Below are 16,950 nucleotides of genomic sequence, written 5' to 3'. Positions count from 1 at the left end.
CGTTTTACAAGAGCCACGAAAGTGTAGTTAGACATTCCGTTGCGTTTTCTAAAGTCAGCGTTGGCGATATGCTCAATATACGTTTGAATTATCACAATGCAGATTGTGTTGCGATTTATATAGATGAAGTATTCATGCCAACATGATTTGCATGAAACGTAGAGTCACATAGAGCATTATCTACCTGGTAAGCTCAGATTTAGCTATATCATTAGTATTTTATGAGCATGTAGGTGGGTTTTAATAAGTAAATATATGCCATAGTCATATACAAATGATCTTTCTGATTTTACGTTTAAAATGAGAATCATAATAACTTGAAGCCGAAACATCAGGGACATTTTATAGACATTATATATTCAAGGCTGCCTACAGTGGTACCTAATGTCTAATACATTCTTTCATTTTTCTTCCAAGGTCACTGAAGTTTATAGAAATGAACATTTTCCTTAAATCTCAACAACCTTGTCGCCGCGATCAATTTGTAGGTTTATTGTAGCTGCTTCTTGGTTTGATTCTCTATTGACAAAAACTTTTGTTTTCATAATTATGTGGCCTTGGTATAATAAGATTGATATTTATACATGCTAACAATAGTACAATTAGGACATCATCTAAAGTTATAATTAATATTCCGATTTATTTTAAAAACCTTGTCATTATACAAAAAAAGCTAATTTCGAACATTCTTTAATAATCCTTCACACTTGATCGACGGTAAGTCGAATAAAAACTAAATAAACGTTAATTGCCGACCAAAGATGTGATTTATGCACGTAATATGTAGAGATCCAACAAGGCTGTCAAACGTTACGCCACAAGATTGTTTGGAAACCGCGAGGCTTTTTGATTATATCATCAGTTAGTTATTAATCGATTTTATTGTTCTGTTTCGGTGCTTATAATATATAATAATAATATCAGTCCTGTATACTGTCCCACTGCTGGGCACGGGCCTCTTCTGCTACTGAGAGGGATTAGGCCTTAGTCTACCACGCTGACCTAATGCGGATTGGTAGACTACACACACCCTCAAAATATCTATAGAGAATTTCTCAGGTATGCAGGTTTCCTCACAATGTTTTCCTTCATTATTAAAGCAACCGATAATTCACAAAGAATATGAGGTGCCTGTGTAATCAAAATCATAGAATTGGATTAAAGTCCTTTTGTTTTATCTAAAACAGACTTATCCTCCCTCTTTAATCCCCACTGTGGGCCCTGAAGCCTTTCAGAGGGGTCCGTTCAGCACATCTAATGATATTCAATAGCCAAGTTTATTTCAAGTTGGCGAATACTCTGCATAGCGTACCATCTCTTAGTGTGGCGTGAAAGACATCTATATTTTTATCTATTTGTAAAATGACCCTGACAATTGCAACTAACAAGGAGCATCTTCAAGTTGATCGTGGCCATACAAGGATTGTTCTATATGCAATCAGTCATATTTAGACGTAGTATTTTTGCCATTGAAAACCTTTAGACCTAGAACATATTGTAAAAAAAAAAAGTAAAAATAATATTTTTGATCTTGAAAATAAAATTAAACATCCAAATATTAAAATTATTACTTGATTGTCTAAAATTTTATGAACAGAAACGATGGCAGATGATGTTGCAAAAATTATGTAAGTTAATAACAATGATTATATTTTAAAATATTATGGAAGGTTTTGATGTTTCGACCATGTACTAGTGTGCTAATAATAGAGTCTAGATTATAGATTAATCTAGTCAGGTTTCATATTAAATTAAGATACACAATATGATTAAAGATGTCGACTGTGTACGAAATAAATTTAACTCTTATGTTAATAGCTATAACATAATTTATTGCTTGTTTCCATATCCACGTAATTGTATTTATTACATGATTCTTGTCTCTATAGTCTCATAGAAAAATAACTAATAGCTTTTCAGTCTCAACATCGCATGTGTATATAATAATAATATCAGTCCTGTATTATATACTGTCTCACTGCTGAGCTCGGGCCTCCTATACCATTGAGGGGAATTAAACCTTAAACCACCACGCTGGCCTAGTGCGGATTGATAGACTTCACACAAGTTCAAAATTCCTTATTTCAATCTTTCAAAAGTCGACATATTATATATTAATTGTACCATACAGCACTTAAGACTTTGAAGTAGGTCTTTGAACTCATCTTGAACTTCGGCTTAGTCGTTTAATAGACTCTATATAAAAATCAAACGACTCTACATAGAGTCCAAATGCGAGTCCCACGCGCCTCACCTAAAAACAGTCACACATGGAAACATTAACATAATAGAAAACAAATAGTATACGCAAACATTGATTTTGAATAAATTTGTCGACGCACAAAGGAGAGCAAATGGTCCGGTTAACTGTATTGTTACGGATTAACTGACTACGTTACTACACGGTATTGTTAGTTGACAATAACATTTTAACAGGTTGTTAGGCAATCGAACTAACGACGCGCATGTTGTGTATATGTGCGTGTTCACGAATGTGTGTAAATATATTTAAATAAATTTGAGGATTGAATTAGGAATAATACATTTATTTTATGTGCAATGTGAACAGGAGTGTTATTATTAGTGTAATTAATTTAACAAATGACAATTTAATTATAATAAAATTTTATGTTTACGATTGATAATTATAATGTTTGGTTCAAAGATGTCATTATCGAATAGTCAACTATTTATATAAATAGAACTTTGAAGTCAGTACATAAAAGTGGCATAAATCGCAAACTATGATTGCAATCAAAATTTCGTTTCCAACATAAAATTTTGTCACCATTTATAGTAATAGTTACTTGCATTATTTTGTACTAGGCGGTAGTTGTTCAACTGGTGGTGATCAGACAGTGGTAAAAGATCGCAGGGCACTTATGTTGCGTCACTCTCTTTTAGAAAAACAATGTGAAGTAATTAAAATTTCCCTTCTCAAATGCCACTTCATTAATGATTTCGAAAGTATAGATTATACGTATAGATAGAGGTTGCGTTGTTGACACTGCAAATTATTTCCACCAAGTGACCGACTTACACCAGTTTTCAACAAACGATCCCAATCTCAATCTTCAATCCGATTCTGAGATTAAATCAATCAAAATAAGTCATTTGTAAGCATGTCAAAAAAACTTTATCTGATTGGTCCATTTTAACGATAGATTGAGAAAGCGATTGGGATCGTTTATTGAAAAGGCGGTTAATCGTTTACTACCTGCAAAAAATGAATGAAGCCCTCTTAGCCGATTTTCGGGGACGACGGCCAATCTCGACCGAGACCAGCCAGGTACGCAGGAGATATTAGAGTGCATAAGTGTGTGCGCAATACACATGTGCACTCTGTTCCTGCACTCTAATAGTCTGGTAAAACGGCAAATTACGACCGGAGAGAGATCAGACGCAGGACCAACTGCAACAAAATATGGATGGAGTCAATAATATGTTGCTCATCACATAATAATATTTAATACTTTGCATCCTTCGTAGTCACGGGGGGGACTGAGGTGTTGGTCATCCAAAAAGCCAAAGTTATAATATAATTATAACCTCTGATATCTATATTGCATTAGTTTCCATCTAAGATCAGTTAACCTACATTCAGTATTCTCATAAAACACTAAGTTTCCACGCGTTTTCCTTCGACCATGGATCACGTTTGATAAATCAGTAATGCAAGGGCATTCCCTTTTATGGCGCGATTTTATCTTTTTAGAACAAGTAAAAGTAAAAATGGTTGTATCAGATTTTTAACACGTTCCTAGAATGTCAATTTTTGAAAGTGTTTTTGACGTGTTTGTTTTGTTGCGTAAGTAAATTGTTGCAATTGTTCGGTTGTCTGGTTGTAGTGTTTTGGTGTTCTAGTGTAGCTCTGCGTTTGGTCCTCAGGTGAGGCAAATAATTATTTAAAAAAATAATGGCAGAAAGTTACCTTGGATTGGCATTATTACGTCATAATTTAGAGTTTACTACAAGGTGGACGGACGACCTGGCTAAGGTCGCAGAAGTCGCTGGATGCAGGCCGCTTCCAATAGGTCGATGTGGAGATCCTTGGGGGAGGCCTATGTTCAGCAATGGACTTCCTGTGGCTGAGATGATGATAGTTTAGTGTTTAAGGTATAGTATACTGCGTCCAGTCGTTTGCTAAGTTTTTGGGAGAATTATATTTTCATCCCAACTATACATTCAGTAATACAGTTATTATTTTTGTAAAAATAAGTTGGGTTTTTATACTCTGTATCAGCGCGGAGTCTGGAATTTGTGCCCGATACGGCGATATGCTCGCCCTTATAATATCACATCATGGAACGGAACACACACGGTAGAAAGTGCGTATAATAGTTGCGCCTCTGCCTGCCTCTTCGAAGATTAAAGAGTGTTTGTATATTTCTTACAACCAATATTTAGTAACTCATTAATTTTCCAGTTCCTATTATAAAAATAACAAGTTTAATTACTGCATATCAAAATTCCACTGTATAGTAAAACAAAACACAAATTGTTCAGAACACATTTCCGAGTATTAAGGTCGGAGGAAGAACATAATTTGTGTATATCTTTTCAACTATTATCTCTTTCCGATTCGCTAGAAACGCTTGTTCCGGTACTCCATAACAACATGCGTTTGCCACGTTCGAAAATGAATCTTATCTTACATCAGATACGGTTGGTAATTATTTTAAATCGATTTGAATAGACCATCGGCCACTTTCAGTTGTTTTTTTAAATTACTCAAATTAGTATTAGGCACGATAAAATGTTTTAGCGAATGTTGAATTTGCGTTATTTTATTAAAGGCGTAATTGAAATTAATAATTTTATTATCGTGAAAATTATGTATGGGTTTATTTAGAGTTATTATTATTTAAGTTATTACCTGGTTAGTTTTATTGTCTCATTGTTCTAGTGGTGATGTTGAAATCATATCAGTAAGATTCCTTGTTTAATTGTTTCAAGTACAGTGTAATAAATGTTTATCGTCTTTGAAATCATGCGTGAATGGTCCAATATGTTGATTTGTATCCGATAAAATTTCTAACAAAATTTTATATGCCTAATTTGAGACTCAAATTCGAAATCTCACAATTTACAGATGAAGCATGGTCTTGGCCGTGACACATGTTTTGAGTATTTGATATGTTTTTCTTACCATATATAATTACTGTCACGTTACTTGACAGAACACGCTTGACCAAAAACAGGTGGTCTGGTTGCACTTCTACCTACCCCTTTGGGCGATAAAGGCGTGATGAATGTGTGTCTATAATTGAATTACTAAATTACGTATAAACTATACTATCAGATATGTAAATCTAACTAAATCGATACCTTCGCAAATTAATATTAACCTCATCACGCTACCAGTCTGTCGGCACTTGCTTTCGCCATACAATTAGACGTACGTGCGCACGCGCCGCCTTGCAAAACCGCTGTAGAATCGAAAGCGGCTGCGCATTGTATAAACAGCGACAAACATATCTCATATGACTATAAAATGAGAGGTGTAGTATAGATATTTCTCATAACTATAAGGTATCATAGGTAGGTACTGTTGACGTTTCCAAATATATAAACTATAATCTGAAAGATGTTCGTCTGTGTATTTCGTCTTTGTGATCGCTGCAATACTGCTAAATGGATTAGTCATCTGATATTATAAATCTAACATTTATTCATAAACCTTGAGGTTTTTAAAAACCTTGACACGACGAAGTGACTGCATCGAACCTGATTGTATGTATAGTGTAGTAAGGGAGTATACTCTACACTCACCAGCTCCTGTGAGTCAATATCATGGGACGGAATACACACGGCGAAAAGTAAGTGCACGGGTTGCGCCTCTGCCTATCCTATCGAACATAAATGGCGTGAGTATGAATGTGTAGTATAATACTTTAGTGTAGCGAATAATTTAGATACCCAATTAATTCACCTATTCACTCCGTCATACCTATTTACCCCAGTTAAAGGTATTTATTTATTACACACCAATTAAAGTTGACAAATAACATGATTGGTACCATTAACTCGACGTTTCGGCTATATTTGATCAGTCACATCTTAAACATAGAGCGGCCCTGTCTAGCCGTCCCTTTATCGACTTAAGGAGTATCATGACTGCTAGAGATCTTATCTAAAGTATTATTAGTGTTATATGCTACCTGTCTTTAATGTTTCGAATGATAGCTTGGTTTGTTGATTGTAAATAGCTTTAGTGATGCGTTTTGATTTGATATTTTTTTTAGATTCAAGTAGCAGATTTATTATATGAAGAGATGTGTTACGTTCCTAATGGTGGACGACAGGACTACCCATAAACTATATCAGCAGCTCAGTATTATAATACTATCTTATTATAAGGCACTCCTCTACTACTGAGAAGGTTGGGCTTTACTCCTCCACTACCTTGGAGCAAGTTTTCATGTTTTACACACATTCGAAATTTTATGGAGAATTCTTAGGTGTGTAGGTTTTCTCCTAGTTTCCTTCGCTGATAAAGCGTAGTAATTGATAAGCAAAACCCTCATAACTTCGAAAAGTCTAAGGTGAAATTTATAACCAATTCGTGATGACTTTTGGAGCACAATAATGTCCGGTTTATAACTAACTTCATTAATATCTTTTAATGAAATAAAATATCTTGATGAAATCCGTAACATACAATATCAATTTGAGACATTCGCGTTATATAAGAAATCATGATGAATAATCCTATGTAACATTGTCAATATTTTCCGCGTGTTATCAACCTTACGTGAAAAACCTTCCGATGCAGCCTTTGCGGCTTTTCGGAAGTATTTGCGGATGTGATCTTGGCAGTGATTATACCCATTTTGATTGAGGAAATTGATATGTCCTCGCGAGTGTGGATGACAATGGGAGGTGTCAAATACCTCCATTTTGATTTCACTTTAAAGGTGCGGTTATGTTTTCTTAGCTAAGTGTTTATGCTTTCTCCATTTGAAAGTAGTTATTTGTTTTATAAGTAGGTGGTCGCAGGTTCGTATCCCGCTTAACGTCTGTGAGTATCTCGTTGTTTTATGTTTTGTCAATGAGACAGACATGTTTATTATAGATAAATATAAATAACAGATTACAGTTAGTGACTCCATAATTTTTTTTAAAAAATTGTTTGTTGTATTTATATTTTATGTTTGTTATGCATGTGTGATATATTTGTAAATTATCATTGTAAACTCAGTTTGCAATCCTAAATAAATAAATAAATTTCTGGTAGATACATAAGTAGTAAAATTATACACGGATATATCTAGCGAACGAACTGTTTTATTAAGAGTACAAGTTACAACAAACTTTTTTAAAACAATCAGACTATAGAGTAAAAACTATATTGACATGCCAAAGGCAACAAATACATTCTGTCACAAACATGATGTTTAACATTCTTTCAACAATAACAACATATATTGATAGAAAATAAACACTGTTATGTTCACAAAGTATAATAGGATTATTGATCTTTCGAATCTATAAATATGGCATTTGCCGTTGAAGTTTAGATTATACCATAAAAACGAAATCAATTTATTTAAAACCAGACTAACGGGTACATAAACATGGTAACTTTTTTGGCAAGTTGCTATAGAATATAAGTAATAGAATATAACTAATAGTGTTTAACATATACGGGCACGACAATGCGATTCCATAACACCTGATAGTGAAGTGGGGTCCAATAGAATGTCGTCTTTTGAAAGATTACCCATCGCCAGTCGACACAATTATGTCGGCCTGTTGGAACCGCTTATACAGGCTAATCCCGGAACGCAACACATTTACATGGGCCATTATGGCGGGTTTTAACACCTTGTGTACTGTGGTCGCTATCCTGGCGGATATAAAATATTTCCTACCAGCAGCAGATTTTTTTTAAACAAGTATTCCGGCCAGTATTTCATTAATAACACTTATAAAACGAGTTAACTTATATCTTAAATTGTTGTGTTGTTAAATTTGTAAGGATTTTAAAGAAAAGCACCATTAATTATCTCACAAAATATTTATCGTGAATAAATTATACTCGACCTTGACGTTCAGATTAAAAATACTTAAAACATATAATATTCGATCTCGATGTATAATATAGAAATTTTAACAAATTAGCTCCTCGCATAAATCATTACCCGGATCTCGGAGATTATTTAACGATGACGGAGCCTATGAGGTCAATTTACGGAGCCATAAAGTCTTTTATAGGTGTGGTTCTGTATGTATTACTCTGTATTTTGATTAGAGTTGTATAATATTATGGCAATATGGAAGAGGCCTGTACTCAGCATTGGGTAGATAAAGGCTGAAGAAGAAAAATATGGCAATATGAATATATAGAATAAGAGATATAATGGGTAATTTTTAAATTACGTTACTAAATAAAACCACAAATTTCTCTATACCTCTGCTAACATCGTGCTGAAATTATCCATGCAAATTAAATATTTTCGCCTGAAACCCCGGTTTTTGTTTTCTGATTTTTATCATTTTGTAGCTTAATGCGAATGTGCGTAAGTGTATTTCTGACTGAAAGTACGATGTTGCCATAACAAAAAATTTTGTTCGTGTATTAGTAGTGGCCTTTGAGCATGTATAATTAAAATAACTTTTTATTAATATTTATTTTTAAACATAAACTTTTTATTTTACACATATATTTAGAATAACTTATAATAAAGTGTTGTTTTCAGATGAAAAGTTTAAAGTTTGATTTATTAACGCAATGTCAAAATGACTGTGTATAAAATAAATAAAAAATGTTATTTATGGATATTTATGGCGGAATTAAATGAAATTTTACCTTTCGATATACAAAACTGAATAAAACCAAAGAAAACAACGAAACTGCCAATACTAAGCGTTCGGACGAACCCTACATCTTCTTACAATTATTTGGGAATACGCATGAAGAATGGTTTGATATCAACAAAAATTCCTTGCGGTACCCCAAATACTTGGCTCATCTTGACATGAACTTTATCTTTAAACAGGTAATGGATATTGTGACACTAAATTAGATGTTTTGGAAGTGTTTGTTACGTTTTTATACACTTTTGTAACTAATTTGAATGTCGTTAAAATCTGGCATGACGTTACACAATGTTATCACGTGCTAAGCGAGTGACTTGTAATTAAAAATAATGGATCGGTGACGTAGTTGTATTTTGGTACGACTGCAGTGCTGAGGCCTTAGGTTCGATGCCCAGGTCGGGCAATGGATATTGGGTTTTTCTTCTCAATATCAGTGGATTTTTGCCCGATACGGCGATAGGCTCGCTCCTATCACATTATGGAGTACACTCGGCGAACAGTGGGTGAATTAGTATCGCCTGCTTACCTCTTTGGGGATAAAAGGCGTGAGTGTTAAAATAATTAATAATGGTTCAGTGGCATATCTTAGGTGAGAACCATCTGCACTTTACCCAGGTTTTATTTGTATACGTCCACGGCGAAGGGACCACACTGCTTCTGATGGTAAGCGGAATAGTCCTCGAAAGTTTCGAATGACGTGACATGATGAATGATTATTCCCATTGTAGACAAAATTATGTCGATTTGTTTGCATTATCTCTAAGTGGTCGGTAATGTATTTGAGTTTATATAAAGTATAAATAAAAAAAGCCATTAAATCGATACCGTGGTTTAAATACTTACAAAATTCTAAACTAAACATTATCAGATTTGTTATTATACGCAGATATATCCATACCATAGTGATGAAAATTGTAGCTCGTAATAGAAGTAAATATTTAAAAACTATAGTCTGGCTTAAGGCATGGTTAACTTATAAACTATGTGTTGAGTCTCCAAATCATAATCATGTTTAATATAACTTGCCTTTACCTGCTTATAAATGTTGACGTATTCTGGTGCCATCGATATAAAGTAGAAGAGTTTATTTATCTTTTTCATTTGTCTAAAAATTATAAATTTGATTAGAGTTTTGAAATATATTTTGTTTTGTAAAAGTAATACCAAGCGTATGCCCGCGGGTCTAGCCGCGTGAAATAGATTTTCCGGGTTACATATTTTCCCAGGATAAAAATCCTATAACACTCAGAAGTAATGTAGCGTCTTATTAGTGAGTAAAATTTCAAAATTGGTTCAAAGTTTCTTAGGCTAGCGCCTACAAGCAAACAAATTTTATATATTAGTATAGATTTTTAATGTACTATTATACTTTTTAATCCATTATTTATTCAAGTAATTTTTATGTTTTTTATAATCTTTGATAGATAGATCTTTAAGCGGCGATAGCCTAGTTGGGTGTGGAACGGTCTGCCAAGACGAATGTCCGCAGGTTCAAATCCCAAGGGCACACACCTCTGACTTTTCTAAAATTCATGTGTGTATTCTTTGTGAATTTATCGTTCGCTTTAACGGTGAAGGAAAACATCGTGAGGAAACCTGCATATCTGAGAAGTTCTCTGTAGAAATTTTGAAGGTGTGTGAAGTCTACCAATCCGCACTAGGCCAGCGTGGTGGACTAAGGCCTAATCCCTCTCATTAGTAGAGGAGGCCCGTGCTCAGCAGTGGGCAAGTATATAATACAGGGCTGATATTATTATTATTATTATATAATCTTTGATATAAAGAGTTTGATTTTAGTATCACCTACATACAGTCAATATGTTTTATTTTATTCAATATTTATATACTCACATATTCGACATGAGGTTTCGGGCATATCGAAGGATCTAGAATAAGAACTTTGTATCGTGCTGATTAGAAAGTGATTGTCTATTTGATTTTGATTTGGTGCTCGCACCGCGCCCGGAGCAATGACTACTAATTTTTATAATGAAATGTACTCACAACGTTAATGGAATCCAATCTTGCATGAATTGTAAAGCTTCAGGCGATTTATGTTTAGATATAATATATTATAAAAATATTTTGTATAGTAATTATGTAACAAGATACTGTTGAGTGTTGACATTGGGTGAAAACATAATTGTTCAACTTACCCATCTGTCGTGATAGCGAAGACGCGTTTCTCGGTGCGATTTCTTTTTTATATTTATTTATTTCGAGATTTTTATCCAGCAAGGATATGCCAACTACATAAAAATTGTCTTGATACAGTATTTGCTATAGTTCTACAATATATAAATAAATAAATATATATATTTTTAATATACCAGTAAGAAAAATATTTAAATACAAATACAAACTTATTCGCACAACACCATGACACTAACAAATAAAAAAAAAGTAAAATATAAAAACAGATATGACACTAACACAAGTACACATAAAAGAAATAACAATGAAAAATGTGTGGAATATAGATAAAAAAATAAACTAATTACGAAGATCATCTATTTGTTTTAATAATACGACCTCTACCAATACCTAATATTAATTGTTCTCATATTGTACTAAATTCGTTTTGTCACCGACTGGCACGGCGCGGTACAAAACATATGACATTTGGAAACTAGTTGTATGTTATTTTGGTGGACTTGACGACCTCTGTCTGATCTTGCGGCCTCCAAGCTACGAACAGTGAATGGAGGCTCGTTGGACACGGTATTAATAAAAATATATTGTTTGCGACATGTTTGAGCAGAGTAGATTTTTTAATACTTTTGTTGTGTTGCTTTTTAAATTTTTTAAATTTGGAATGAAAATATATGATTAAAATACATTTGGTGAAAGTGTTTTCCAAATTTATTACTATACGTGATTTATGCAATTTTTATGGATTGTAAAATATTCCATAATAAAATACGAATAACCTTTTAATCTTATAATCGAAACCAGTAAAAATGGAATTTCTAAATGAAAAAACCGTGCAAATACTAAATATTATTAGAAATTTAGTTTTCCCAAATTACAAAATAGCACATCCGATATTATTATCTCTATTGAGCGACTAATAATTTGCGTTCTTAAAGAATAATAAAATTTGGTAACACTAAATTGTTAGTTTTATCTTTTTACGGGCGATTGCTTTTTGTTTGGCTAAAATTATCATTTGGAAAGACCAAACAGGTTCTATAAGAGAGACATATATATATTTAATAAAGAAATATAAAAAAAATATCGTGCTTATACATAAATACATACATAGTATCACGCCTCCATCCTATAGAGGTAGGCAGAGACTATGGATTGCCAATTTTCACGATTCTGGCATACTTGTCTCTCTTCCTCTACCTTCATCATTCGTGCTTAATTTAGATATTTTTTTTATTATTTTCTAAGGTAGAGAAGGGAGAAGTTGCTTATAATAAAAAATATGTGGTAAAATAATTTGTTGTCTAAATCGTTTTTTTATTAATAATATTAAAAATGTAGAGTCTCATAACTCCACCAAAGTGGCATCGATTAGCTCTATAATTAATAGTCAACTTTACCAACTGGATACATTTCACAACTGCGTAGTTTCGCTATTCAGATTTATTACAACACCAGCCCAGCGCGAAGACTTTCTATAATGTTTAAGGAAAATATCATTTAAGCTTTAAGGCCTGGTAATTAACAATGTCTACTGAAAGTAAACACTCTATTTGTTTTTTTTTTAATGGTTACCAAAAAGTATTGACGCCATAACCTAAAAAATTAAAGGAAAAAAGTGTTCCGTAAAAGGCGTTAATTTTGTCATGTTTGTAATGGGAAAGAGTGTATAACTATACATTTTAACCAATAAAAAAAATACTGTTAGTATCTAATATTGTCATTTACTTATAATATATATTTAGAGTCTTGAGATTACGCGTCGTAATGGCATATTTATAATAATATAAAATCATGGTATAGGGTCTTATGATTATTTAAGACGTCTACAAATAAAAACCACTCTAAATTTTTTTCAGGTTTTTCTTAATATGATATAAATGACCCTGTCCGACCTCACATCATAGGAAGTGGTCGGGTCGTTGTCCATCATGATTATTCACGGCTTCAGTGTAAGACATATACGAGAAAAAAAAAACAGGAAGTCTGTTCTAATAAATATTTAAAAAATTGAAACTAAATGATCACAGTTAAGCTCTACTCGCAACTCTATCTGTATGGAAACCTTTTGTTTTTGAATACTTAATTCTTACATGTTATGAAATGAAGTACCCTGTCGCGTTATTCTGCCTGTTTGAACGTGATAAATTTAAAAACTGCCAAAAGGATTTGGATGAAAGTTGGAATAGAAATAGATTGATATCCTGGGAAGGACATACGTTACTTTTTATCTCTTCCACGTGGGCGCAGACGCGAGCAATTAATATAGTCTAATAGCCTATTTTGAGATAATTTTGTTTTGTATTAGCCAAAATTGCCAAGTTGGTCAGTACTTTCAAACACTAAATAAATTATTTTGCCTCCACAACTGTGCAAACATAATATCTACATTAAACTGGGGCACGATACAAACACTTTCTTCCTTCAATCTGTGCCACAAGGTCAGATCGGAAGCCGCTAGATAAAGTGAATGTTTCTTAGTGCATCTATTAAGGCTCTACGGAGATTACGTCGCGGTTTTATGATTGCAGTTTCAGAGTGCCTCTTATATGCCTTTACCTACTTCGATTGGAAGTGTTTGCCTTTCGTTGTCTTTACTTGTATGAGATAGTTTGTTACTTCAGACATATAAAATTATATAATTGATTTTATTTAATAAAATGTTTTAATTCGGATTGAATTATAAACTTTATTTGATTTATAAAAAAGTATTCGTAGCACCGTCTTATTTTATACAATAAAAGAAGTTGTATTTTTTTATTTAAATTTGTCTGTTTTAATACGTTTTTAGATATGGCGAGTAGGACATTTCAAGGACTGCTAAATAGAACAAATCCTACAAAAAATAAGGCTACGTTTGTGGCGTATTCCATTAGAAGTCGTGAGTTAAACAAAACAAAAGCAACTAAATATAGCTTACCTACATGTCAGGCATTGCAGGTACGACGCCTTGACCGAATCTAATGGAACCGCGGTTATTATGCGGTCAATATTATTATTAACATTTTACCTACTAAGGTGTTCTTTTTAATTTTATTTAATAATTTTAGCCCAAGTTGTGTGAACTAGTAAGACTCAGTCATCTCTCGTCAGGCGATATTTTTTGGACGGTACCCTATTACCAGGGCAGAGGAGTCATTTTGTTATAAACGTAGAAAAATCCTAGGAGTTCCTTACAAGAATTACGTATATTAACAGTCTCACTTTCAAAAAATTCGCAAAGCTATGCTTAGTAACGTGTTGACTAGTTTGCTCTTAAACTTTTAATCACTGGCGATGTTTAATTTTGACAGCTATTTAAGCACTGCTTAACCACCTTTTAACGCTAAAACAAATTTATAAATAACTGATTATGTATAGTTTAGGGTTGATTTAAAATTGAGTAATTACTCCAAAACAGCATCATAATTGTTATATTAAAATATTACTCGTTCCCATGATAATTATACCATAATTAATATTATACAATGATTTACATATTCATAATGTTACGTTCAGATGCGCTAACACTGGGTTATTCAACCTCCTTCGAAAGCTAGAGAAATGTAGAGAAATTCGCACAACTGTCGCGCTACACCGCGCGCGGGCCGTGACGTTCAAACAATTTACCATTTATTTTTAGTTTTTATGTTTGATAAGAAGATTAGTATGTTGATCATATAGTCATAAACAAGTTTATCCAAAACGATATATGGCAAAGAAATGCATTGTTGCATATATCTGTACCTGAAATATTTGAAGCACAATTTCATGACGTTCAAACACCATTGGGAAGGCTTGAGTATATAAAGTATTTCCACCCAAGTTTTATTCACTATTATTATATTTAAATTTTCTATAAAAATGATACATTATAAATTAAGCCATATGTTATGATTTTTATACATTTCTGGAAAATAATACTTATGTTAAGTAATTTTGAAATTGAATATTCAATTACAACTTTATTAATAACATAGCAATGTTTAAAATGATGATTTCCTATCATTACTCGAATATTAGACATTACAATAAAACAGGGAGTTTCCTTCTCATGATGGCTGCATAAAGTCTTCGAAACGTTGGGAGAAAATTATAATAAAAACTGCGATGAAATTCGAAAAATCGTTTTATTTAAATGTTTATTTGATTACAAAAATAATTAGATGTTGCAATAAATAACTTTTCCTATGAAGATGCAACCTCATAACCGAGAAAAGAATTACAATGCGCCCGTTTGTCACGACGTAATTTCTTATTTCCACACTGTAGTTCCCACTGACTTTACGCTCGTGTCAATTTTGTGACAACGCTTTCATCCTTTTGAAATGTTTGAAAGAGCAAAATTGTGTGAAAGTGCGTGACCAGTGGAAAATAAAAGGATGTTTAGATGGTAAAGTTGGAGGTGTTAGTTAAGCTTTTATGTAATTTTGTATTATATTATGATGCACGGTCTTATTCAAACAAATATAAATGATTCTATTTTTGTAATATTTGTTAAGATACTTATTCTACTTACTCTACATTATAGAATCGATCAAGTTATGTTCTAGTTAGTACCACCTTTACTGTTCAAGACTCTATAAAAATAAAAAGAAACAGCCAAAGCGAAGAAATTTCGCGGAACAGAGCCAAACTCAACTAACATTCAAGTAAGGTTGATTTAGAATAAACATAGAAGAACTCGCATACTTGCTTGGCAAAAAATAGATACTATAGTATCTACCTATACTCAGACTATTATACGAGAAACCATATTCTTATAGACGAGAAACAATCTCGTACAAAACTCATTAGTCGATTATTGTTGGTAACATCACGTAACAGTCAAAATACGTGATATTTTAGTATTTAGCGTTATAAAGCAGGCATCGAAGTCGAGGCAGTCAGCGAAGCATGCCTTCATGGGTGAAAGGTGAATTATGCAATAAGAGAGTGTCTCTAATTGTCTGCCTGTAAATGACATAATGTTGACTTATGACATTAACTTTTTTGAATGTTATAGCTATTATGTTTTATAGGGCGTGCTAGATTTGCTCCGATTATTTCACCGCTGTCGGAAGTGTAAAGCGAAGTTCAAAGTAATTTTTAGTTGATTGTAATGAAGGGTTTGGTTCTAGGCGTATATGTGTCTTTATATGTAAGAATCTTTTTCAGCAATAAGTGTCATTTTGGTGTAATTTTCAATTGCTTGTATGAAGTATCGCACACCATGCAATTATTAATTCTGTGTTACGAATTTCATATCCTAGGCTTGGACTACATATTCATATTCTATTAATTCTTAGTTCAAAATATAGAAATTCCATTTAATATAATGACCTAAAAATTCTATAACTTCAAAACATTATCAATAGCACATCACTGTGACGCAACGCGCGTCAGACGGTCAGCGGTCAGTAATACGTCACTGACAACTGAGCGCCCGACGAAAGCCGATTAGCTATAAATCATTTATATTTGAACATTAAAATATTGATGGCTGTCTTTGTCGTATTGCGTAAAAGAAAGTACTGGCAGGAATTGAGGTTCTAAATTTAAATTTGTTTATTTTTTAAATGGAGCTTTTTAAATGAGGATTTAATGCCACAAGCTTCCATTATAATAGTCATATTGGTCTGTTTCTGGTAATCATCGAGGGACACGAAGTTCCTTTTTATGTCTGGCATTGCAAAATGATTGTATTGCATCTGATCTTAAGTCTATATTTGAATGGTCCATGTTATTTAGCTTATAAAGGATCCAGTAGAATCAGTAAAAAATAAGGGATGTGATTTATATTAAAAATGTAGAAGAAAACATTAATTACATACTTTAAAATAAATACATATTGACAATAATATGACGTATATGAATTGATGTTATTATAAAAGTTTCTAAGAAAAATCAATGCGAGTTCGAGTTTGGCACAGAAATTATTACTAATTTTATTTTATTTTTTAATATTACATTTTGGCACAAAACATCTTTTAATTTTAACCTTAACATTATCACGTG

At 32.8% G+C, this 16,950-nt stretch overlaps 1 protein-coding gene across 1 annotated transcript in view; it reads left to right on the top strand.

Moving 5' to 3' along the window:
* LOC115441452 overlaps window positions 1-16,950 on the top strand; it is a 192,241-nt gene that overhangs the window by 64,897 nt on the left and 110,394 nt on the right.

Source organism: Manduca sexta, chromosome 25 (assembly GCF_014839805.1).
Source record: "Manduca sexta isolate Smith_Timp_Sample1 chromosome 25, JHU_Msex_v1.0, whole genome shotgun sequence".
Lineage (NCBI taxonomy): Eukaryota > Metazoa > Arthropoda > Insecta > Lepidoptera > Sphingidae > Manduca > Manduca sexta.
This window is presented reverse-complemented; position numbering and strand designations above follow the sequence as displayed.